Genomic DNA, 24,926 nt, shown 5'->3' with positions numbered 1-24,926 from the left:
AGGAAAAGAGGCAGAACGTCCACAATGATGCACTTGGCCAAAAAGGGCGTATGTGTTTTTTCCTGAATATATTCAGGAAAAAACGCATACGCCCTTTTTGGCCAACCAAGCAAGCTTGCAAAGGAAATCTGCACTACAATGAAGTCTCACTTCCCCCCGGTCAAAAGGGCCATCTGAAAAAAGTGTAAAATCCAGAAAGGCAGGACAGGCCATGGAGAACTGGAAGCCTTGTTATGCTGATGGGCGGGATGTAAATTGCCAACAGACACTCGGGACAAGTGTATGGTGTTTCCTGAAACATCTAAAAAACAAAGCAACAGAGCCTAGGGCACTTCCACTTATGGTCCTATAGCTTAGGGAAATTAAAATCAAAAAGACACAGCCACCCCAAAGTTTGGGACGCCTCTGTTTACAAGAACCTCGTTTACCATACAAGTTCAATATCACAGAAAGTGAAAAATGGATAAAGAACTTGTGGAACTTACGTACAATGCAGTATCACTCAGCAATGAAATCTGTGTCATCTGGACCGTGGCAGCATAATGAGTGGATTCAGGTACGATGATTCTAACTGAAATAAGTCACACAGAAAGAGAAACATCATAAGATATCACTAATACACGGAATGTAAACTTGGCTACACAGGAACTGAATTCCAAAACAGAACAGGGTCTCAAATTTAGAAAACCAACTTATGCTTGCTTAAGGGGAAAGGTGAGTTGGGGTGCTGCATAAAACCAGAGATTGAAATGAGCACAGATAAAGTTCCTTAAGCCAAATATGGAATAGACAAGAGCTACACCTTGCTCAACGAAATGGACTCAACACCCCATATTAAACGCCTAAGAATGTACCTGACTAGTAAGTATCTTAAAACCTATGGATTGCTATGTCTCCAAAAGAGAATAAAGCGTGTGTACAGGGGCATAAACGCAGCAGTGATAGGATTGGAGAGGTTCGGTGAGCAAATGAAGACCCTTTGAAGTCATATTGCATGGTACCCATTCCACGGGTCTCAACTCTCCAGGTTTAAGGTATTCTTCCTTCAGCTAAAACATGCATGTGGAACCCAGAGTATGATCAACCGTGTGAACGGGAGACGTGTTCAAATATGTCTCAGTTTTCCTCCCCTGGTACTCGGGTGCAACATTCCAGACGCTTTACTAACACTCTCCCCACTTGGAGAGTCAGCGCCTTTAACCTCCTGTTTGGCCCAGTTTGCCATTTTTGCGGAAGATGAACAGGAATAGGGAGAACCAATGAGACACTAGCTGGAGGTGTCTGGACGGGCAAATTTAACTCTCATTTCCCACCAGTAAGAGGAATTAACCAAAGGCTCAGCGTGCCGTGCCGGAACCAGATTAGGGCGTGAAGCCATCCTGCGGTGTTGCGGCCAGGTCACAAGAAAGCGAGTTGAAGAAAGGAGCTCAGGGGCACTGTAATTCACAAACCTGCAGAGTTATAAATGACAGCTATCGTCCAAAAATATACTGAAGTAAGGCTGCCAAGAGGACTTGAAAACGGGGCAGAATTGCAGGAAACCGATTTCAGGAGGTAGACTGGAATTGCATTGAAAGCATAGGAAAAGAGGCAGAGCGTCCACAATGATGCACTTGGCCAAAAAGGGCGTATGCGTTTTTTCCTGAATATATTCAGAAAAAACGCATACGCCCTTTTTGGCCAACCAAGCAAGCTTGTAAAGGAAATCTGCACTACAATGAAGTCTCACTTCCCCCCGGTCAAAAGGACCATCTGAAAAAAGTGTAAAATCCAGAAAGGCAGGACAGGCCATGGAGAACTGGGAGCCTTGTTATGCTGATGGGCGGGATGTAAATTGCCAACAGACACTCGGGAGAAGTGTATGGTGTTTCCTGAAACATCTAAAAAACAAAGCAACAGAGCCTAGGGCACTTCCACTTATGGTCCTATAGCTTAGGGAAATTAAAATCAAAAAGACACAGCCACCCCAAAGTATGGTACGGCTCTGTTTACAAGAACCTCGTTTACTGTACAAGTTCAACATCGCAGAAAGTGAAAAATGGATAAAGAACTTGTGGTATTTACTTACAAAGCAATATCACTCAGCAATGAAATCTATGTCATCAGGCCCTTAGCAGCACAATGAGTGGATTCAGGTATGATGATTCTAACTGAAATAAGTCACACAGAAAAAGAAACATCATAAGATATCAGTAATACACGGAATGTAAACGTGGCTACACAGGAACTGAATTACAGAACAGAACAGGGTCTCAAATTTAGAAAACCAACTTATGCTTGCTTAAGGGTAAAGGTGAGTTGGGGTGCTGCATAAAACCAGAGATTGAAATGAGCACAGATAAAGTTCCTTAAGCCAAATATGGAATAGACAAGAGCTACTCCTTGTTCAACGAAATGGACTCAACACCGCATATTAAACGACTAAGAATGTACCTGACTAGTAAGTATCTTAAAACCTATGGATTGCTATGTCTCCAAAAGAGAATCAAGCATGTGTACAGGGGCATAAACGCAGCAGTGATAGGATTGGAGCGGTTCGGTGAGCAAATGAAGACCCTTTGAAGTCATATTGCATGGTACCCATTCCACGGGTCTCAACTCTCCAGGTTTAAGGTATTCTTCCTTCAGCTAAAACATGCATGTGGAACCCAGAGTATGATCAACCGTGTGAACGGGAGACGTGTTCAACTATGTCTCAGTTTTCGTACCCTGGTACTCGGGTGCAATATTCCAGACGCTTTACTAACACTCTCCACACTTGGAGAGTCAGCGCCTTTAACCTCCTGTTTGGCCCAGTTTGCAATTTGTGCGGAAGATGAACAGGAATAGCGAGAACCAATGAGAGATTAGCTGGAGGTGTCTGGACGGGCAAATTTAACTCTCATTTCCCACCAGGAAGAGGAATTAACCAAAGGCTCAGCGTGCCGTGCCGGAACCAGATTAGGGCCTGAAGCCATGCTGCGGTGTTGCGGCCAGCTCACAAGAAAGCGAGTTGAAGAAAGGAGCTCAGGGGCACTGTAATTCACAAACCTGCAGAGTTATAAATGACAGCTATCCTCCAAAAATACACTGAAGTAAGGCTGCCAGGAGGACTTGAAAGTGGGGCAGAATTGCAGGAAACCGATTTCAGGAGGTAGACTGGAATTGCATTGAAAGCATAGGAAAAGAGGCAGAACGTCCACAATGATGCACTTGGCCAAAAAGGGCGTATGCGTTTTTTCCTGAATATATTCAGGAAAAAACGCATACGCCCTTTTTGGCCAACCAAGAAAACTTGCAAAGGAAATCTGCACTACAATGAAGTCTCACTTCACCCCGGTCAAAAGGGTCATCTGAAAAAAGTGTAAAATCCAGAAAGGCAGGACAGGCCATGGAGAACTGGGAGCCTTGTTATGCTGATGGGCGGGATGTAAATTGCCAACAGACACTGGGGAGAAGTGTACGGTGTTTCCTGAAACATCTAAAAAACAAAGCAACAGAGCCTAGGGCATTTCCACTTATGGTCCTATAGCTTAGGGAAATTAAAATCAAAAAGACACAGCCACCCCAAAGTTTGGGACGCCTCTGTTGACAAGAATCTCGTTTACAGTACAAGTTCAGTATCACAGAAAGTGAAAAATGGATAAAGAACTTGTGGTACTTACGTACAATGCAGTATCACTCAGCAATGAAATCTATGTCATCAGGCCCATAGCAGCATAATGAGTGGATTCAGGTACGATGATTCTAACTGAAATAAGTCACACAGAAAAAGAAACATCATAAGATATCAGTAATACACGGAATGTAAACTTGGCTACACAGGAACTGAATTACAGAACAGAACAGGGTCTCAAATTTAGAAAACCAACTTATGCTTGCTTAAGGGGAAAGGTGAGTTGGGGTGCTGCATAAAACCAGAGATTGAAATGAGCACAGATAAAGTTCCTTAAGCCAAATATGGAATAGACAAGAGCTACTCCTTGCTCAACGAAATGGACTCAACACCGCATATTAAACGCCTAAGAATGTACCTGACTAGTAAGTATCTTAAAACCTATGGATTGCTATGTCTCCGAAAGAGAATCAAGCATGTGTACAGGGGCATAAACGCAGCAGTGATAGGATTGGAGAGGTTCGGTGAGCAAATGAAGACCCTTTGAAGTCATATTGCATGGTACCCATTCCACGGGTCTCAACTCTCCAGGTTTAAGGTATTCTTCCTTCAGCTAAAACATGCATGTGGAACCCAGAGTATGATAAACCATGTGATCGGGAGACGTGTTCAAATATGTCTCAGTTTTCGTAACCTGGTACTCAGGTGCAACATTCCAGACGCTTCACTAACACTCTCCCGACTTGGAGAGTCAGCCCCTTTAACCTCCTGTTTGGCCCAGTTTGCAATTTCTGCGCAGGATGAACAGGAATAGGGAGAACCAATGAGAGACTAGCTGGAGGTGTCTGGACGGGCAAATTTAACTCTCATTTCCCACCAGGAAGAGGAAATAAGCAAAGGCTCAGCGTGCCGTGCCGGAACCAGATTAGGGCCTGAAGCCATCCTGCGGTGTTGCGGCCAGCTCACAAGAAAGCGAGTTGAAGAAAGGAGCTCAGGGGCACTGTAATTCACAAACCTGCAGAGTTATAAATGACAGCTATCGTCCAAAAATATACTGAAGTAAGGCTGCCACGAGGACTTGAAAGAGGGGCAGAATTGCAGGAAACCGATTTCAGGAGGTAGACTGGAATTGCATTGAAAGCATAGGAAAAGAGGCAGAACGTCCACAATGATGCACTTGGCCAAAAAGGGCGTATGCGTTTTTTCCTGAATATATTCAGGAAAAAACGCATACGCCCTTTTTGGCCAACCAAGCAAGCTTGCAAAGGAAATCTGCACTACAATGAAGTCTCACTTCCCCCCGGTCAAAAGGGCCATCTGAAAAAAGTGTAAAATCCAGAAAGGCAGGACAGGCCATGGAGAACTGGGAGCCTTGTTATGCTGATGGGCGGGATGAAAATTGCCAACAGACACTCGGGAAAAGTGTATGGTGTTTCCTGAAACATCTAAAAAACAAAGCAACAGAGCCTAGGGCACTTCCACTTATGGTCCTATAGCTTAGGGAAATTAAAATCAAAAAGACACAGCCACCCCAAAGTTTGGGACGCCTCTGTTGACAAGAACCTCGTTTACCGTACAAGTTCAATATCACAGAAAGTGAAAAATGGATAAAGAACTTGTGGTACTTACGTACAATGCAGTATCACTCAGCAATGAAATCTATGTCATCAGGCCCTTAGCAGCACAATGAGTGGATTCAGGTATGATGATTCTAACTGAAATAAGTCACACAGAAAAAGAAACATCATAAGATATCAGTAATACACGGAATGTAAACTTGGCTACACAGGAACTGAATTACAGAACAGAACAGGGTCTCAAATTTAGCAAACAAACTTATGCTTGCTTAAGGGGAAAGGTGAGTTGGGGTGCTGCATAAAACCAGAGATTGAAATGAGCACAGATAAAGTTCCTTAAGCCAAATATGGAATAGACAAGAGCTACTCCTTGCTCAACGAAATGGACTCAACACCCCATATTAAACGCCTAAGAATGTACCTGACTAGTAATTATCTTAAAATCTATGGATTGCTATGTCTCCAAAAGAGAATCAAGCATGTGTACAGGGGTTTAAACGCAGCAGTGATAGGATTGGAGAGGTTCGGTGAGCAAATGAAGACCCTTTGAACTCATATTGCATGGTACCCATTCCACGGGTCTCAACTCTCCAGGTTTAAGGTATTCTTCCTTCAGCTAAAACATGCATGTGGAACCCAGAGTATGATCAACCGTGTGAACGGGAGACGTGTTCAAATATGTCTCAGTTTTCCTCCCCTGGTACTCGGGTGCAACAGTCCAGACGCTTTACTAACACTCTCCCCACTTGGAGAGTCAGCGCCTTTAACCTCCTGTTTGGCCCAGTTTGCAATTTCTGCGGAAGATGAACAGGAATAGGGAGAAACAATGAGAGACTAGCTGGAGGTGTCTGGACGGGCAAATTTTACTCTCATTTCCCACCAGGAAGAGGAAATAACCAAAGGCTCAGCGTGCCATGCCGGAACAAGATTAAGGCCTGAAGCCATCGTGCGGTGTTGCGGCCAGCTAACAAGAAAGTGAGTTGAAGAAAGGCGCTCAGGGGCACTGTAATTCACAAACCTGCAGAGTTATAAATGACAGCTATCGTCCAAAAATATACTGAAGTTAGGCTGCCAAGAGGACTTGAAAGCGGGGCAGAATTGCAGGAAACCGATTTCAGGAGGTAGACTGGAATTGCATTGAAAGCATAGGAAAAGAGGCAGAACGTCCACAATGATGCACTTGGCCAAAAAGGGCGTATGTGTTTTTTCCTGAATATATTCAGGAAAAAACGCATACGCCCTTTTTGGCCAACCAAGCAAGCTTGCAAAGGAAATGTGCACTACAATGAAGTCTCACTTCCCCGAGGTCAAACGGGCCATCTGAAAAAAGTGTAAAATCCAGAAAGGCAGGACCGGCCATGGAGAACTGGGAGCCTTGTTATGCTGATGGGCGGGATGTAAATTGCCAACAGACACTCGGGAGAAGTGTATGGTGTTTCCTGAAACATCTAAAAAACAAAGCAACAGAGCCTAGGGCACTTCCACTTATGGTCCTATAGCTTAGGGAAATTAAAATAAAAAAGACACAGCCACCCCAAAGTTTGGGACGCCTCTGTTTACAAGAACCTCGTTTACAGTACAAGTTCAACATCGCAGAAAGTGAAAAATGGATAAAGAACTTGTGGTACTTACGTACAATGCAGTATCACTCAGCAATGAAATCTATGTCATCAGGCCCGTAGCAGCATAATGAGTGGATTCAGGTACGATGATTCTAACTGAAATAAGTCACACAGAAAAAGAAACATCATAAGATATCAGTAATACACGGAATGTAAACTTGGCTACAAAGGAACTGAATTCCAAAATAGAACAGGGTCTCAAATTTAGAAAACCAACTTATGCTTGCTTAAGGGGAAAGGTGAGTTGGGGTGCTGCATAAAACCAGAGATTGAAATGAGCACAGATAAAGTTCCTTAAGCCAAATATGGAATAGACAAGAGCTACTCCCTGCTCAACGAAATGGACTCAACACCCGATATTAAACGCCTAAGAATGTACCTGACTAGTGAGTATCTTAAAACCTATGGATTGCTATGTCTCCGAAAGAGAATCAAGCATGTGTACAGGGGCATAAACGCAGCAGTGATAGGATTGGAGAGGTTCGGTGAGCAAATGAAGACTCTTTGAAGTCATATTCCATGGTACCCATTCCACGGGTTTCAACTACCCTGGTTTAAGGTATTCTTCCTTCAGCTAAAACATGCATGTGGAACCCAGAGTATGATAAACCATGTGATCGGGAAACGTGTTCAAATATGTCTCAGTTTTCGTACCCTGGTACTCGGGTGCAACATTCCAGACGCTTTAATAACACTCTCCCCACTTGGAGAGTCAGCGCCTTTAACCTCCTGTTTGGCCCAGTTTGCAATTTCTGCGGAAGATGAACAGGAATAGCGAGAACCAATGAGAGACTAGCTGGAGGTGTCTGGACGGGCAAATTTAACTCTCATTTCCCACCAGGAAGAGGAAATAAGCAAAGGCTCAGCGTGCCATGCCGGAACCAGATTAGGGCCTGAAGCCATCCTGCGGTGTTGCGGCCAGCTCACAAGAAAGCGAGTTGAAGAAAGGAGCTCAGGGGCACTGTAATTCACAAACTTGCAGAGTTATAAATGACAGCTATCGTCCAAAAATATACTGAAGTAAGGCTGCCAAGAGGACTTGAAAGCGGGGCAGAATTGCAGGAAACCGATTTCAGGAGGTAGACTGGAATTGCATTGAAAGCATAGGAAAAGAGGCAGAACGTCCACAATGATGCACTTGGCCAAAAAGGGCGTATGCGTTTTTTCCTGAATATATTCAGGAAAAAACGCATACGCCCTTTTTGGCCAACCAAGCAAGCTTGCAAAGGAAATCTGCACTACAATGAAGTCTCACTTCCTTCCGGTCAAAAGGGCCATCTGAAAAAAGTGTAAAATCCAGAAAGGCAGGACAGGCCATGGAGAACTGGGAGCCTTGTTATGCTGATGGGCGGGATGTAAATTGCAAACAGACACTCGGGAGAAGTGTATGGTGTTTCCTGAAACACCTAAAAAACAAAGCAACAGAGCCTAGGGCACTTCCACTTATGGTCCTATAGCTTAGGGAAATTAAAATCAAAAAGACACAGCCACCCCAAAGGTTGGAACGGCTCTGTTTAGAAGAACCTTGTTTATAGTACAAGTTCAACATCGCAGAAAGTGAAAAATGGATAAAGAAGTGGTGGTATTTACTTACAAAGCAATATCACTCAGCAATGAAATCTATGTCATCAGGCCCTTAGCAGCACAATGAGTGGATTCAGGTACGATGATTCTAACTGAAATAAGTCACACAGAAAAAGAAACATCATAAGATATCAGTAATACACGGAATGTAAACTTGGCTACACAGGAACTGAATTCCAAAACAGAACAGGGTCTCAAATTTAGAAAACCAACTTATGCTTGCTTAAGGGGAAAGGTGAGTTGGGGTGCTGCATAAAATCAGAGATTGAAATGAGCACAGATAAAGTTCCTTAAGCCAAATATGGAATAGACAAGAGCTACTCCTTGCTCAACGAAATGGACTCAACACCGCATATTAAACGCCTAAGAATGTACCTGACTAGTAAGTATCTTAAAACCTATGGATTGCTATGTCTCCGAAAGAGAATCAAGCATGTGTACAGGGGCATAAACGCAGCAGTGATAGGATTGGAGAGGTTCGGTGAGCAAATGAAGACCCTTTGAAGTCATATTGCATGGTACCCATTCCACGGGTTTCAACTACCCAGGTTTAAGGTATTCTTCCTTCAGCTAAAACATGCATGTGGAACCCAGGGTATGATCAACCGTGTGAACGGGAGACGTGTTCAAATATGTCTCAGTTTTCCTCCCCTGGTACTCGGGTGCAACATTCCAGACGCTTTACTAACACTCTCCCCACTTGGAGAGTCAGTCCCTTTAACCTCCTGTTTGGCCCAGTTTTCAATTTGTGCGGAAGATGAACAGGAATAGCGAGAACCAATGAGAGACTAGCTGGAGGTGTCTGGACGGGCAAATTTAACTCTCATTTCCCACCAGGAAGAGGAATTAACCAAAGGCTCAGCGTGCCGTGCCGGAACCAGATTAGGGCCTGAAGCCATCCTGTGGTGTTGCGGCCAGCTCACAAGAAAGCGAGTTGAAGAAAGGAGCTCAGGGGCACTGTAATTCACAAACCTGCAGAGTTATAAATGACAGCTATCGTCCAAAAATATACTGAAGTAAGGCAGCCAAGAGGACTTGAATGCGGGGCAGAATTGCAGGAAACCGATTTCAGGAGGTAGACTGGAATTGCATTGAAAGCATAGGAAAAGAGGCAGAACGTCCACAATGACGCACTTGGCCAAAAAGTGCGTATGCGTTTTTTCCTGAATATATTCAGGAAAAAACGCATACGCCCTTTTTGGACAACCAAGCAAGCTTGCAAAGGAAATCTGCACTACAATGAAGTCTCACTTCCCCCCGGTCAAAAGGGCCATCTGAAAAAAGTGTAAAACCCAGAAAGGCAGGACAGGCCATGGAGAACTGGGAGCCTTGTTATGCTGATGGGCGGGATGTAAATTGCCAACAGACACTGGGGAGAAGTGTATGGTGTTTCCTGAAACATCTAAAAAACAAAGCAACAGAGCCTAGGGCACTTCCACTTATGGTCCTATAGCTTAGGGAAATTAAAATCAAAAAGACACAGCCACCCCATAGTTTGGGACGCCTCTGTTTACAAGAACCTCGTTTACAGTACAAGTTCAACATAGCAGAAAGTGAAAAATGGATAAAGAAGTTGTAGTATTTACTTACAAAGCAATATCACTCAGCAATGAAATCTATGTCATCTGGCCCGTAGCAGCACAATGAGTGGATTCAGGTACGATGATTCTAACTGAAATAAGTCACACAGAAAAAGAAACATCATAAGATATCACTAATACACGGAATGTAAACTTGGCTACACAGGAACTGAATTACAGAACAGAACAGGGTCTCAAATTTAGAAAACCAACTTATGCTTGCTTAAGGGGAAAGGTGAGTTGGGGTGCTTCATAAAACCAGAGGTTGAAATGAGCACTGATAAAGTTCCTTAAGCCAAATATGGAATAGACAAGAGCTACTCCTTGCTCAACGAAATGGACTCAACACCCCATATTAAACGCCTAAGAATGTACCTGACTAGTAAGTATCTTAAAACCTATGGATTGCTATGTCTCCGAAAGAGAATCAAGCATGTGTACAGGGGCATAAACGCAGCAGTGATAGGATTGGAGAGGTTCGGTGAGCAAATGAAGACCCTTTGAAGTCATATTGCATGGTACCCATTCCACGGGTCTCAACTCTCCAGGTTTAAGGTATTCTTCCTTCAGCTAAAACATGCATGTGGAACCTAGCGTATGATCAACCGTGTGAACGGGAGACGTGTTCAAATATGTCTCAGTTTTCCTCCCCTGGTACTCAGGTGCAACATTCCAGACGCTTTACTAACACTCTCCCGACTTGGAGAGTCAGCGCCTTTAACCTCCTGTTTGGCCCAGTTTGCAATTTCTGCGGAAGATGAACAGGAATAGGGAGAACCAATGAGAGACTAGCTGGAGGTGTCTGGAAGGGCAAATTTAACTCTCATTTCCCACCAGGAAGAGGAAATAACCAAAGGCTCAGTGTGCCGTGCCGGAACCAGATTAGGGCCTGAAGACCTCCTGCAGTGTTGCGGCCAGATCAAAAGAAAGCGAGTTGAAGAAAGGAGCTCAGGGGCACTGTAATTCACAAACCTGCAGAGTTATAAATGACAGCTATCGTCCAAAAATATACTGAAGTAAGGCAGCCAAGAGGACTTGAAAGCGGGGCAGAATTGCAGGAAACCGATTTCAGGAGGTAGACTGGAATTGCATTGAAAGCATAGGAAAAGAGGCAGAACGTCCACAATGATGCACTTCGCCAAAAAGGGCGTATGCGTTTTTTCCTGAATATATTCAGGAAAAAACGCATACGCCCTTTTTGGAAAACCAAGCAAGCTTGCAAAGGAAATCTGCACTACAATGAGGTCTCACTTCCCCCCGGTCAAAAGGGCCATCTGAAAAAAGTGTAAAATCCAGAAAGGCAGGACAGGCCATGGAGAACTGGGAGCCTTGTTATGCTGATGGGCGGGATGTAAATTGCCAACAGACACTCCGGAGAAGTGTATGGTGTTTCTTGAAACATCTAAAAAACAAAGCAACAGAGCCTAGGGCACTTCCACTTATGGTCCTATAGCTTAGGGAAATTAAAATCAAAAAGACACAGCCACCCCAAAGTTTGGGACGCCTCTGTTTACAAGAACCTCGTTTACCGTACAAGTTCAATATCACAGAAAGTGAAAAATGGATAAAGAACTTGTGGTACTTACGTACAATGCAGTATCACTCAGCAATGAAATCTATGTCATCAGGCCCATAGCAGCATAATGAGTGGATTCAGGTACGATGATTCTAACTGAAATAAGTCACACAGAAAAAGAAACATCATAAGATATCACTAATACACGGAATGTAAACTTGGCTACACAGGAACTGAATTACAGAACAGAACAGGGTCTCAAATTTAGAAAACCAACTTATGCTTGCTTAAGGGGAAAGGTGAGTTGGGGTGCTGCATAAAACCAGAGATTGAAATGAGCACAGATAAAGTTCCTTAAGCCAAATATGGAATAGACAAGAGCTACTCCTTGCTCAACGAAATGGACTCAACACCCCATACTAAACGCCTAAGAATGTACCTAACTAGTAAGTATCTTAAAACCTATGGATTGCTATGTCTCCAAAAGAGAATCAAGCGTGTGTACAGGGGCATAAACGCAGCAGTGATAGGATTGGAGAGGTTCGGTGAGCAAATGAAGACCCTTTGAAGTCATATTGCATGGTACCCATTCCACGGGTCTCAACTCTCCAGGTTTAAAGTATTCTTCCTTCAGCTAAAACATGCATGTGGAACCCAGAGTATGATCAACCGTGTGAACGGGAGACGTGTTCAAATATGTCTCAGTTTTCCTCCCCTGGTACTCGGGTGCAACATTCCAGACGCTTTACTAACACTCTCCCCACTTGGAGAGTCAGCGCCTTTAACCTCCTGTTTGGCCCAGTTTGCAATTTCTGCGGAAGATGAACAGGAATAGGGAGAACCAATGAGAGACTAGCTGGAGGTGTCTGGACGGGCAAATTTAACTCTCATTTCCCACCAGGAAGAGGAAATAACCAAATGCTCAGCGTGCCGTGCCGGAACCAGATTAGGGCCTGAAGCCATCCTGCGGTGCTGCGGCCAGCTCAAAAGAAAGCGAGTTGAAGAAAGGAGCTCAGGGGCACTGTAATTCACAAACCTGCAGAGTTATAAATGACAGCTATCGTCCAAAAATATACCGACGTAAGGCTGCCAAGAGGACTTGAAAGCGGGGCAGAATTGCAGGAAACCGATTTCAGGAGGTAGACTGGAATTGCATTGAAAGCATAGGAAAAGAGGCAGAACGTCCACAATGATGCACTTGGCCAAAAAGGGCGTATGCGTTTTTTCCTGAATATATTCAGGAAAAAACGCATACGCCCTTTTTGGCCAACCAAGCAAGCTTGCAAAGGAAATCTGCACTACAATGAAGTCTCACTTCCCCCCGCTCAAAAGGGCCATCTGAAAAAAGTGTAAAATCCAGAAAGGCAGGACAGGCCATGGAGAACTGGGAGCCTTGTTATGCTGATGGGTAGGATGTAAATTGCCAACAGCCACTTGGGAGAAGTGTGTGGTGTTTCCTGAAACATCTAAAAAACAAAGCAACAGAGCCTAGGGCACTTCCACTTATGGTCCTATAGCTTAGGGAAATTAAAATCAAAAAGACACAGCCACCCCAAAGTTTGGGACGCCTCTGTTTACAAGAACCTCGTTTACCGTACAAGTTCAATATTGCAGAAAGTGAAAAATGGATAAAGAAGTTGTGGTACTTACGTACAATGCAATATCACTCAGCAATGAAATCTATGTCATCAGGCCCATAGCAGCATAATGAGTGGATTCAGGTATGATGATTCTAACTGAAATAAGTCACACAGAAAATGAAACAGCATGAGATATCACTAATACACGGAATGTAAACTTGGCTACACAGAAACTGAATTACAAAATAGAACAGGGACTCAAATTTAGAAAACCATCTTATGCTTGCTTAAGGGGAAAGGTGAGTTGGGGTGCTGCATAAAAGCAGAGTTTGAAATTAGCACAGATACTGTTCCATAAGCCAAATATGGAATAGACAAGACCTACCCCTTGCTCAACGTAATGGATTCAGCAATGAGGTATCACCTCACACCTGGTAGAATAGGCATCATAGAAAATCTAGAAACAAAAAATGCTGGAAAGGGTGTGGAGAAAAGGAACCCTCTTCCACTATTGTTGGGAATATAAATTGATACAGTCATTATGGAGAACAATATGGAATTTCTTAAGAAACTAACAATAGAATTACCATATGATACAGCAATCCCAGTACTGGACATATACCCAGACAAATCCATAAATCAAAAAGAGACATTCACCGCAATGTTCATTGCATCACTATTTACAATATCGAGGTAATGGAAGCAACCTAAATGCCCACAGACAGACGAATGCATAAAGCCGTGGTACATATATAAAATGGAATATTACTAAGCCATGAAAAGGAATGAAATTGGGTCATTTGTAGAGACGTCGATGGATCCAGAGACTGTCATACAGAGTGAAGTAAGTCAGAAAGAGAAAAACAAATCTTGTATATTCATGCATATATGTGGAACCTAGAAAAACTGTACAGATTAACCATTTTGCAAGGCATAAATAGAGCAACAGATGTAGACAACAAACGTATGGACAACAAGGGGGGAAAGCTGTTGGGGGGGTGGTGGTGGGAGGAGTTGAGAGACTGGGATTGGCATGTATACATTTATATGTATAAAATAGATAACCAATAAGAACCTGCTGTATAAAAATATAAAATAAAATTCAAAATTAAAAAGAAATAAAATTTAAAAAATAAAACAGAAAAAACAATTATTCCCTGCACATACATGTATTTATATGAATAATTTATTTCCATGCTTATATCTGTAAATACAAAAAAGAGGAATAAAATCTACCTTGAACCAAAAACGAAAAAGAGAAAAAAAACACAGAACCCACCAGTTACACAGAAGAAAACCGTATCAGGGCACTTGCTCCAGTTGTAAACAATTCTGAAGTTGGTCAGTGGTGGGGAATCGTCTCCCATTCAGCCAGCAGCCCCCACGCAACAAGCGTCCTCATTGCAAAGCTGGGGCACCGTGCCAGGGCATCTGTGAGTAAACGTGAGCTGAGCCCCAGGCCAGTTGCTGCTGAACTATTCCCACCCGTCCCAGGTAAAACACCTGAATATATACAAGGACTTGAAAGCCTAGAGGAAGGGCCATGGAGCCACACGAGTGACAGCATGCCGGCCGACTTGGTGCCTGCAGGCCAGCCAGGATGGTCCTGGCCCTGGGTGCTCTTCTGGAAGATTTCCATTTCCCTGCCTGAGATACCCGTCCTGTCCCTGCCCCCACTGCTTTTTTCCTTCCTCACCTCTGCCCAGGGAGAAATTCCAGCAGCAGGTATGGGTGACACATCCTCTTCTTTAGCAGGTGGCAGCCTGGCAACTGCTGCAGAAAGTCCAGCAGAGCCCCACTCACACTGGGCCACCCACAAAGCCGTGGCCTCTCCCTCCCTCCCACCAGCCCAGCCCCGAGACTGCTGACAGGGCAGAGAAAATGGCGTCAGGCACGGCTGCAGGGGCTCTTGCTGCCTGGAGTGGTATTTATATTGATCTCAACCCAGGCACACCTGGGGAGGGCTGGCCGGCACGGTAAGTCTGCCCAGGTCAGCCAATCATCACCCCTCAGGGGCTCACAGTTGCAGAAAATGGAACTTGCTGAAGCGGCTAGGTCCAAGGAACAGGTGTGGGCTCCCGAGAGTCAGGATAGACAAGGGGCTGCAGCTTTGGCTTGTTTTCTAATCATTTTATCTGGCCCATGAGTGGGAGACAACTTCAAGAAAACCCTCTCCTAATGAGAGGAACCCAGGAGTCAGGGAGAGGAGGGGTGGGTGGTGGTTGGAGACAGAGGCCTGGTGCCCCGGGTGCAGTGGAAGTCTCTGGAAGACCAGGTGGAGGGAGGCCGCACGGAGTGATGCCCAGGGTCACAGACCTGTCACAGCTGCTGTTTGTTAGTTCAAGTCCTGCTCTGAGGTGCTCTGTGTCAGCTCTGAGCGACAGGTGAGCTGGGGGTGCTCTGCAATGAGGGCTATGTGCACGGTTCCTGTGTGCCCAGCCCTGCCACAGTATCTGCAAGGGTAGCTCTGTATCCTGGGAGGGGCCTGACCACGAGAGCCCCGTGGGCTGGGGTGGGGGTGGGGTACCTGCCCAGGTGAGCTCCATATTCTGGGATTGGTCTGACCACGAGAGTCCCATGGGCTGCTGGGGACCTGGTAAAGGATGTCAGGACAGTCAGTGAAGCCACCGAGGATATACCTCCAGTTGCTCCTAATTCCTACACCCTGCTGGTCATTCTACCAACCACCAGGACATGGTATTCTGTATTAGTCTTCAATGATGCCTTCTTTTGTATTCCATTAGTCCCAGAGTCACAAGAAATTTTGGCTTGTGAGTGGCAGGACTCAACATACAACTAAAACAATACTTCCGGGCCGTTCGGCCCCAAGGGTGCAAAAATTCCCACACCATCTTTGGGGAAAGCTTAGCTAAAGACCTAAAAGTTCTACCTCTGGAAAAGGAAACCCTCCTTCAATATGCAGGCGACATTCTGATCGCTAGCCCTACTAAGGAGGCCTCTGAACTACCAAGCCAATAAAGGATAGAAGTTGTCCAAGAAAAAGCTCAAATATCACAGACTGCAGTGACCTGCCTGGGCTTCGTTCTCACAGAAGGTCGGAGAAGCCCATCCCAGGAAAGGGAAGAAACCATTTTCAGCCTTACCCCTTTCTAAAACTAGAAGACAGCTTAGGGGTTCCTGGGGAGGCCAGGGTTTGCTGCTTCTGGATCCCTAACTACAGTCTACTAGCTGGGCCTCTATATGAAACACTGAAAGGAAAAGATGATGATCCTTTTGAATAGAATCCAGAAGTGGCCTTTCAAGAATGGAAAGAGCAGTCAATTCAGACCCTTGCCCTGGAACTCCCTAATTTAGCTAAACCCTTTGACCTTTACATTCCCGGTGAAAGGTGAATCGCCATTGGAGAATTAGTGCAAAAACTGGGACCACTTGAAATGGAACAATGCAAGAATGCCATCCAGGTAGGATAAACTACGGTCACTAAGGGGCTTGGCCCACTGCCACATCTGGCCAAGATACTGGCGGTATCTAAAAACCTGGAAATCAGCAGCCCCAAAGGCCACCTCCCTCCTAAGGGAAAAGGACCCCACGTGGTGATCCTAACCACCAACCATGCCCTGAAGTTGCAGGGTTCACTCCGTGGGCACACCGACCTCGAGTGAGGAGGCCCTCCAACTCCAACATCCAGAGAGATAACCGGGGGCAACAGGGCACCATGACGACTCGTGTGAACATCACTTGACCTGGAGTTTCTCTCATAAAACAACAAGAGTGTGTCCCAAAAGAGTAGACTACTGCTTGCAGGACTTACTGCACCCAGAGGGGAGCTAATAATCTTGGCGGGGGAACAGTATACCACACTGTCACCATAGAAAAGCCTACAGACACCGTGATGATGGTGGCCAATAAGACCGGCTGGACTCCTGTTTACTTCAAAAGGCTGTTGACTCAGTGGCCATCATGGTCCTTGATCACCACTGACCCTGGACTGTCTGGGAGTTGAGCGGGCAGGGCTCTGACACCTGGTGCTGTTTGTACGTTAATTCAGGGGCCTAATTGAAGAAAGCGCAGACTACTGGTCAGAGCATCTAGGCTGGCAGAAACGGTCAGCCTAAGGTGGCCAAACAAATGTGGGGCGGGGTGAAACCGGCCCCCACAGCGTCTCTGCACATCTCTTTCCTGGACCCTTAAAGGTCATTAGAATCTATAACACTTCCAATGCTGGTGCTCAGGTGGACGAGCAGGGAGGCAGGGGTCCTGGGGACAATCAACGTCACCGGGAGGCTGCTGGGGAGAAGCTCTGACCCTCGCCCCAGGGTATGAGGGCTCCCAACTCAGCACTCAGCAGTTACAGAAGAAGGGTCTGCACCCTCAGCACTCCAAGAATGAGGAACGGGACAAAAAGCAGAGGAGGGGTTTGTCCCCAGCAAAGCCCATTAAAAATCCCTGGGAGATAAAAATAGAATCTGGGCAATAAAGTCAAGTCTAACCTTTTTTATCCTTTGTGCTTTGTCTAATTTCACGTGCTCCTAGGGTCCCGCATGCAGAGGTTCCACACCCGGCACTTCAGACCAGATTTCCTAGTGCAGAATGGCTGGGTCGACACCTCAGCTCCTGGGGCCCAGTGCAGACTCCACGATATAGAGCCTGAGCTACAGCCAACCCGGCCCTCGAGAGCTCCGCCCCCTCCCTCCCTCCCACTGACTCTGACAGGATCTCTACACAGCAGCCCAGCCCACAGCCCACGGGGTAGTGCATGCTCTCACCTCTCCATTCTCTGATCAAAATATAAAGTTTCCTTTGCTTGTGAACCAAACTCAGTCTCGATCTGTTGGCCCCAATGACACTGGGCAGGGGGACACTTGTTGGGGTCCACTCTGGAGGATCAGTAACAGAAATTGAGACTATTGTAACCTCAATGAACAGATGTGTGAGCCAAACTGTAGTTAACATAGAACAGTGTATAAGGCTCGGGTAAAATAAGATGTTTTTAACACTTCCATTTGATATTTCCATCACGTTTTATAAGCAAGTTCAGTGAAAAGGTTTGTCTTATTTGTCAGGTCAATATTAGAGAAACGAAGTGATTTCTTTCCAAGGATGTACATCTAATAATCTTGGTTAAACCTTCAATCCTGTTTTAAATGCTTTTCCATTGAAAATGATACCTCTCTTTCAGCTCCCCCATTTCTGAGAAGTATAAAATCTTATAATTTATTATTACCAAAGGGGAAAGGTGGGAGGAGGGATAAATTAACAGTTTGGAATTAACACATACACACTGCTATGTATAAAATAGATCATCAACAAGGAACTACTGTATAGCACAGGGAACTACACTCAACATTTTGCAATAACCTATAAGGGGAAATAATCTGAAAAAGAATAGATATTTTTATTGACATCATCTATCAATGACAGTTAAAGTGTAGCCTAAGGGAAGCTGGTGGTGAGTGCTTCTGACCCTGAAGACTTCAATTATCTAAAGTTTGGACTCTGCCTACTTCCCAAGGCCCTTAATGAACATATGTGTAGCCGTAGCTTAAAAACTTCCCCAGTTTGGGTTTCGGGGAGACACTGATTTTGAAAAAGCCCTGGTGTTCTCCTTACATGAATGGGACTCTTCCTACTGCTAAAACATGTCTGTCACACCCAGAGGATGGTATACCGTCTGATCGGGAAGAGTTTGGAAAAGGCATCTCATCTCCTCATCTCCTGGTGCTCGGGTTCACCCCTCCAGCGTCTTTACTAACAGTCTCCCCACTTGGAGATGTCAGCACTGTCAACATCCTGTTGCGTACAGTTTGGAATTTGTCCAGAGGATGAAGCGGAAGGATGAGGAACAATGAGAGACAAGTCCTAGGTGTTCAGACAGGCACATGTCACTCTAATTTCCAATCAGGAAGACGAATTGACCAAAGGCTAGGGTTGCCCATGGAAACAGTATAGGGCTTGAGGAAATCCCGCTGCTTTGTGGCCAGTTCCCATAAACACAAGTTGAACAATGGAACTCAGGGGCAGTAAAATTCACAAAACTGCAGAGTTGAAAATATCCATCACTGAAAAATGTCTTGAGGAAAGTCAAAGAAAAGGACTTGTAAACAAGGGAGAATGGCAGGAAAGGGATTTGAGGAGGTAGAAAGGACTCGCCATTAAGCACAAGAAAAGGAGCTGAACATTGCAGTTGGCCAAAAAGGGTGTATGCGTTTTTTTCTGTATATATTCAAGAAAAGGGCATACACTTTTTTAGCCAACCAAACAGGTGGGCACTGGAAGTCAATACTACAAAAGATATCACTTCGCATCAGTCAGAAGAGCCATCCTCATAAAGCGTAAACAACAGAAATGCAGGACAGGGCAACGAGAAGAGGGAGCCCTGTGAGACTTATAGTGGAAATGTATATTGCCAACGGCCATTCTGGAGAAGTGTATTGTGTTTACTAAAGCATCTAAAAAATGAGCTACAGAGCATAGGGCACTTGCACTCATGGGCGTATATCTTGGGAAAAACAAAAATCGAGAGGACACAGGCACCCCAATGTTTACCCCCTCTCTGTTTAAAAGATCCTCGACTAGGATATAACTTAAATGTCTCTGGAGGGAAAAAATGGATAGAGATGTGGTACTTAGGTAGAGTGGAATATTATTCAGCCTGGAAATCAATGAAATATGGCCAGTTGTAACAACTCCCGAGGAGTTACGTATGATCATTCTAAGTGACAGAATTCAAAAAGAAAAAGACACATATCATAAGCTATCACTTAAAGGTGGAATCCAAAATGGCTACACATGAAATAAATTACAAAACAAAAACATAGTCAAATATGTAGAAAACACGCATAAGGCTGCTAAACGGGAAAGGTGGGGAGGGGTGAGGCATCATCCAGGAGGTTGAAATTAGCAAAGATACCATTCCAAATACCAAACTGATAATCAACAAGGCCTACACGGTAGCTAAAAGAACTGCACTCAGCACACTCAAGTCACCGGAAAAGAATATATACGACTGGTAAGAATCTGAAAAAGAATTTATTGATGTCTCTCTGTACGTGAATCAAGTGGATGTACAGCAGCAAGAAACAGAGCTTTGAAAATCAGCTGTAACCAATATAGTAATAAATTGAAAAAAATAAACGACAGAGAGACAGAGAAAACCTCTTACAACTTTTCCTCAGGGACGGTGATGCAACATGGATTGAACACATCTAGACCCACAGCAGGATGAGACATAAGGCTGGAAACTGTTTGCGCTAAGAGAAATGTGAGGTTGGGTGAGGAAATGCACACCCTTTAAAGTAATACTACCTGGTACCCATTCAATGGGTCCCAAATCTGCAGGTTCAAGGGATCTTCCTACAGCTAAAACATGCATGGAAAACCCAGAGGACTGTACACCATGTGATCGGGAGATGTGTCTAAAATGCACCTCATTTATCCTCTCCTGGTGCTCCTGTTCACCATTCCAGCCACGCTACTTAGAATCTCCCCACTTGGAGAATCAGCACATTTAAACTTCTGTTTCACACATTTTGCAAATTGTGAGGAGGATGAACGGGAAGAGGGGGAACCAATGAGAGAATAGTTGTAGGGGTTTGGACGGGCACATATCACTCTAATTTCCCATTAAGAATAAGAATTAAAGAAAGGCTCAGCCTGCCTCGCCGGAGCCAAAATAGGGCCTGAAGCAATCCTGCGGGTTTGAGGCCAGCTCACAAAAGAGCAACTTAAAAAATGGAGCTCAGGGTCACTGCAATTCACAAACCTGCAGAGTTATAAATGAAAACTAACGTCCAAAAATATGTTGAGGTAAGGCAAAGAAGAGGATCTGAATGCAAGACAGAATTGCAAGAAACAGATTTCAAGAGATAGATTGGACTCGTCTTTAACGCACATGAAAAGCGGCAGAATTTCGACAATGATGCAGTTGGCCCAAAAGGGCGTATGCGTTTTTTCCTGATTATATCCAGGAAAAAAACGCATACGCACTTTATGGGCAACGAAGCAAGCAAGCAATGCAAATGTGCACAACAAAGAAGTCTCATTTCCCACCAGTCAAAAGGGCCATCCTAAAAAATTGTAAAAACCAGAAATGCAGGACAGGCCATGGAGAACAGGGAGCCTTTATACGCTGATGGGCAGTGTGTGAACTGCCGAGAGCCACTCTGGAGAAGTGTATGGTGGTTCCTAAATCATCTAAAAAACAGAGCTACAGAGCATAGGACACTTCCAATCATGGGAGTATATCTAGGGAAGTCTAAAATCAACAAGACACAAGCACACCACAGTTTAGGGCTACTCTGTTTACAAGAACCTCAACTTCAGTACACCTTAAATATCCCAGGAAAGAGAACAATGGATAAAGAAGATGTGGTACTTATGTACAATGGAATATCTCTTCACCATGAAATCAATGTAATAAGGCTAGTAGAAGGATAAAGAGTGGATTTAGGTCCGATAATACTACTTGAAATAAGTCAAACAGAAAAAGAAACATATCATAAGATATCACTTATAGAGGGAGGGTAAATATGGCTGCACAAGAAATGAATTACAGAACAGAACAGTGTCTCACATTTAGAAAACACACTTATGTCAGCTTAAGGGGAAAGGAGAGGTGGGGTGATGCATAAAACCAGAGTTTGAAATTAGCACAGATACCGTTCAATAAACCAAATAGGTATTAGACAAGATCTACACCTTGTTCAATGAACTGGCCTCAACACACCCTATACACCGCAGAGAAATATATCTGAGTAATAAGAATCTTAAAACCCATGTATTGATATATCTCCATAAGGGAATCAAGTGTGTGCAGAGCGGCACAAACACAGCAGTGAAAATGAGCTAAACCCCATTATAGAAATAAATTTTAAAAACAAAACGCTGAAACAATGAAAGAGAGAAAAATTCTTACAAAATTCGCTCAGGGGCTGTGATGCAACCTGGATTGACCACATATAAACCCACAGCTGGATAAGACATAAGGCTGGACACTTGGGGCTGAGAGGATTGGTGAGCTTTGGTGAGCAACTGCCGAAAGTTTAATGCAATACTTCATGCTACTCATTCCAAGGGTCCCAACACTCCAGGTTGAAGGGAATCTTCCTACAGCTAAACCATGCTTGGGAAACCCAGCGACTGGTATACCATATGATCGGGAAAGGTTTCTAAAACGCACCTCATTTTTCCTCTCCTGGGGCTCCGGATCGACATTCCAGCCACTTTACTAACAACATCCCCACATGGAGAGTCAATGCCTTTAAGTTCTGGTATTGCACAGTCTGCAGTTAGTGCGGAGGATGAATGGGAATAGGGGGAACCAGTGAGAAACTAGCTGTAGCGGTTTCAATGGGCACATGTCACTCTAATGTCACATCAGTAAGAAGAATTAACCAAAGGCACAGCAAGGTGCCCCAGAAGAAAAATAGGGCTTCAAGGAATCCTGTGGTTATGGGGCAAGACCACAAAAATAAGAGCTGAAAAATGGAGCTAAGGGCCACTGCAATTCAAAAACCTGCAGAGTTATAAAGGCCAACTATTTTCAAAAAATATATTGAGGTAAGGCTATGAAGAGGCATTGAAAGCAAGGCAGAATTGCAGGAAACCGATTTCAGTAGGTAGACTGGAATTGCATTGAAAACATATGAAGAGAGTCAGAACCTCGACAATGATGCACTTGGCCAAAAAGGGCGTATGCGTTTTTTCCTGAATATATTCAGGAAAAAACGCATACGCCCTTTTTGGCCAACCAAGTAAGCTTGCAAAGGAAATCTGCACTACAATGAACTCTCACTTCCACCGGGTCAAAAGGGCCATCTGAAAAAAGTGTAAAATCCATAAAGGCACCACAGGCCATGGAGAACTGGGAGCCTTCTTATGCAGATGGGCGGGATGTAAATTGCCAACAGCCACTCGGGAGAAGCGTATGGTGTTTCCTGAAACATCTAAAATACAAAGCAACAGAGCCTAGGGCACTTCCACTTATGGTCCTATAGCTTAGGGAAATTAAAATCAAAAAGACACAGCCACCCCAAAGTTTGGGACGCCTCTGTTTACAAGAACCTCGTTTACAGTACAAGTTCAACATCGCAGAAATTGAAAAATGGATAAAGAAGTTGTGGTATTACTTACAAAAGAATATCACTCAGCAATGAAATCTATGTCATCAGGCCCTTAGCAGCACAATGAGTGGATTCAGGTATGATGATTCTAACTGAAATAAGTCACACAGAAAAAGAAACATCATAAGATATCAGTAATGCACGGAATGTAAACTTGGCTACACAGGAACTGAATTACAGAACAGAACAGGGTCTCAAATTTAGAAAAGCAACTTATGCTTGCTTAAGGGGAAAGGTGAGTTGGGGTGCTGCATAAAACCAGAGATTGAAATGAGCACAGATAAAGTTCCTTAAGCCAAATATGGAATAGACAAGAGCTACTCCTTGCTCAACGAAATGGACTCAACACCGCATATTAAACGCCTAAGAATGTACCTGACTAGTAAGTATCTTAAAACCTATGGATTGCTATGTCTCCGAAAGAGAATCAAGCATGTGTACAGGGGCATAAACGCAGCAGTGATAGGATTGGAGAGGTTCGGTGAGCAAATGAAGACCCTTTGAAGTCATATTTTATGGTACCCATTCCACGGGTTTCAACTACCCAGGTTTAAGGTATTCTTCCTTCAGCTAAAACATGCATGTGGAACCTAAAGTATGATCAACCATGTGATTGGGAGACGTGTTCAAATATGTCTCAGTTTTCGTACCCTGGTACTCAGGTGCAACATTCCAGACGCTTTACTAACACTCTCCCGACTTGGAGAGTCAGTCCCTTTAACCTCCTGTTTGGCCCAGTTTGCAATTACTGCGGAAGATGAACAGGAATAGGGAGAACCAATGAGAGACTAGCTGGACGTGTCTGAACGGGCAAATTTAACTCTCATTTCCCACCAGGAAGAGGAATTAACCAAAGGCTCAGCGTGCCGTGCCGGAACCAGATTACGGCCTGAAGCCATCCTGCGGTGTTGCGGCCAGCTCACAAGAAAGCGAGTTGAAGAAAGGAGCTCAGGGGCACTGTAATTCACAAACCTGCAGAGTTATAAATGACAGCTATCGTCCAAAAATATACTGAAGTAAGGCTGCCAAGAGGACTTGAAAGCGGGGCAGAATTGCAGGAAACCGATTTCAGGAGGTAGACTGGAATTGCATTGAAAGCATAGGAAAAGAGGCAGAACGTCCACAATGATGCACTTGGCCAAAAAGGGCGTATGCGTTTTTTCCTGAATATATTCAGGAAAAAACGCATACGCCCTTTTTGGCCAACCAAGCAAGCTTGCAAAGGAAATCTGCACTACAATGAAGTCTCACTTCCCCCCGGTCAAAAGGGCCATCTGAAAAAAGTGTAAAATCCAGAAAGGCAGGACAGGCCATGGAGAACTGGGAGCCTTGTTATGCTGATGGGCGGGATGTAAATTGCCAACAGACACTCGGGAGAAGTGTTTGGTGTTTCCTGAAACATCTAACAAACACAGCAACAGAGCCTAGGGCACTTCCACTTATGGTCCTATAGCTTAGGGAAATTAAAATCAAAAAGACACAGCCACCCCAAAGTTTGGGACGCCTCTGTTTACAAGAACCTCGTTTACAGTACAAGTTCAACATCGCAGAAAGTGAAAAATGGATAAAGAAGTTGTGGTATTACTTACAAAGGAATATCACTCAGCAATGAAATCTATGTCATCAGGCCCTTAGCAACACAATGAGTGGATTCAGGTATGATGATTCTAACTGAAATAAGTCACACAGAAAAAGAAACATCATAAGATATCAGTAATACACGGAATGTAAACTTGACTACACAGGAACTGAATTACAGAACAGAACAGGGTCTCAAATTTAGAAAACCA

Source organism: Pseudorca crassidens, chromosome 6, assembly GCF_039906515.1.
Source record: "Pseudorca crassidens isolate mPseCra1 chromosome 6, mPseCra1.hap1, whole genome shotgun sequence".
In the NCBI taxonomy this organism is placed as follows: Eukaryota; Metazoa; Chordata; class Mammalia; order Artiodactyla; family Delphinidae; genus Pseudorca; species Pseudorca crassidens.
The sequence above is the reverse complement of the archived record's forward strand: the minus strand, read 5'-3'. Positions refer to the sequence as shown.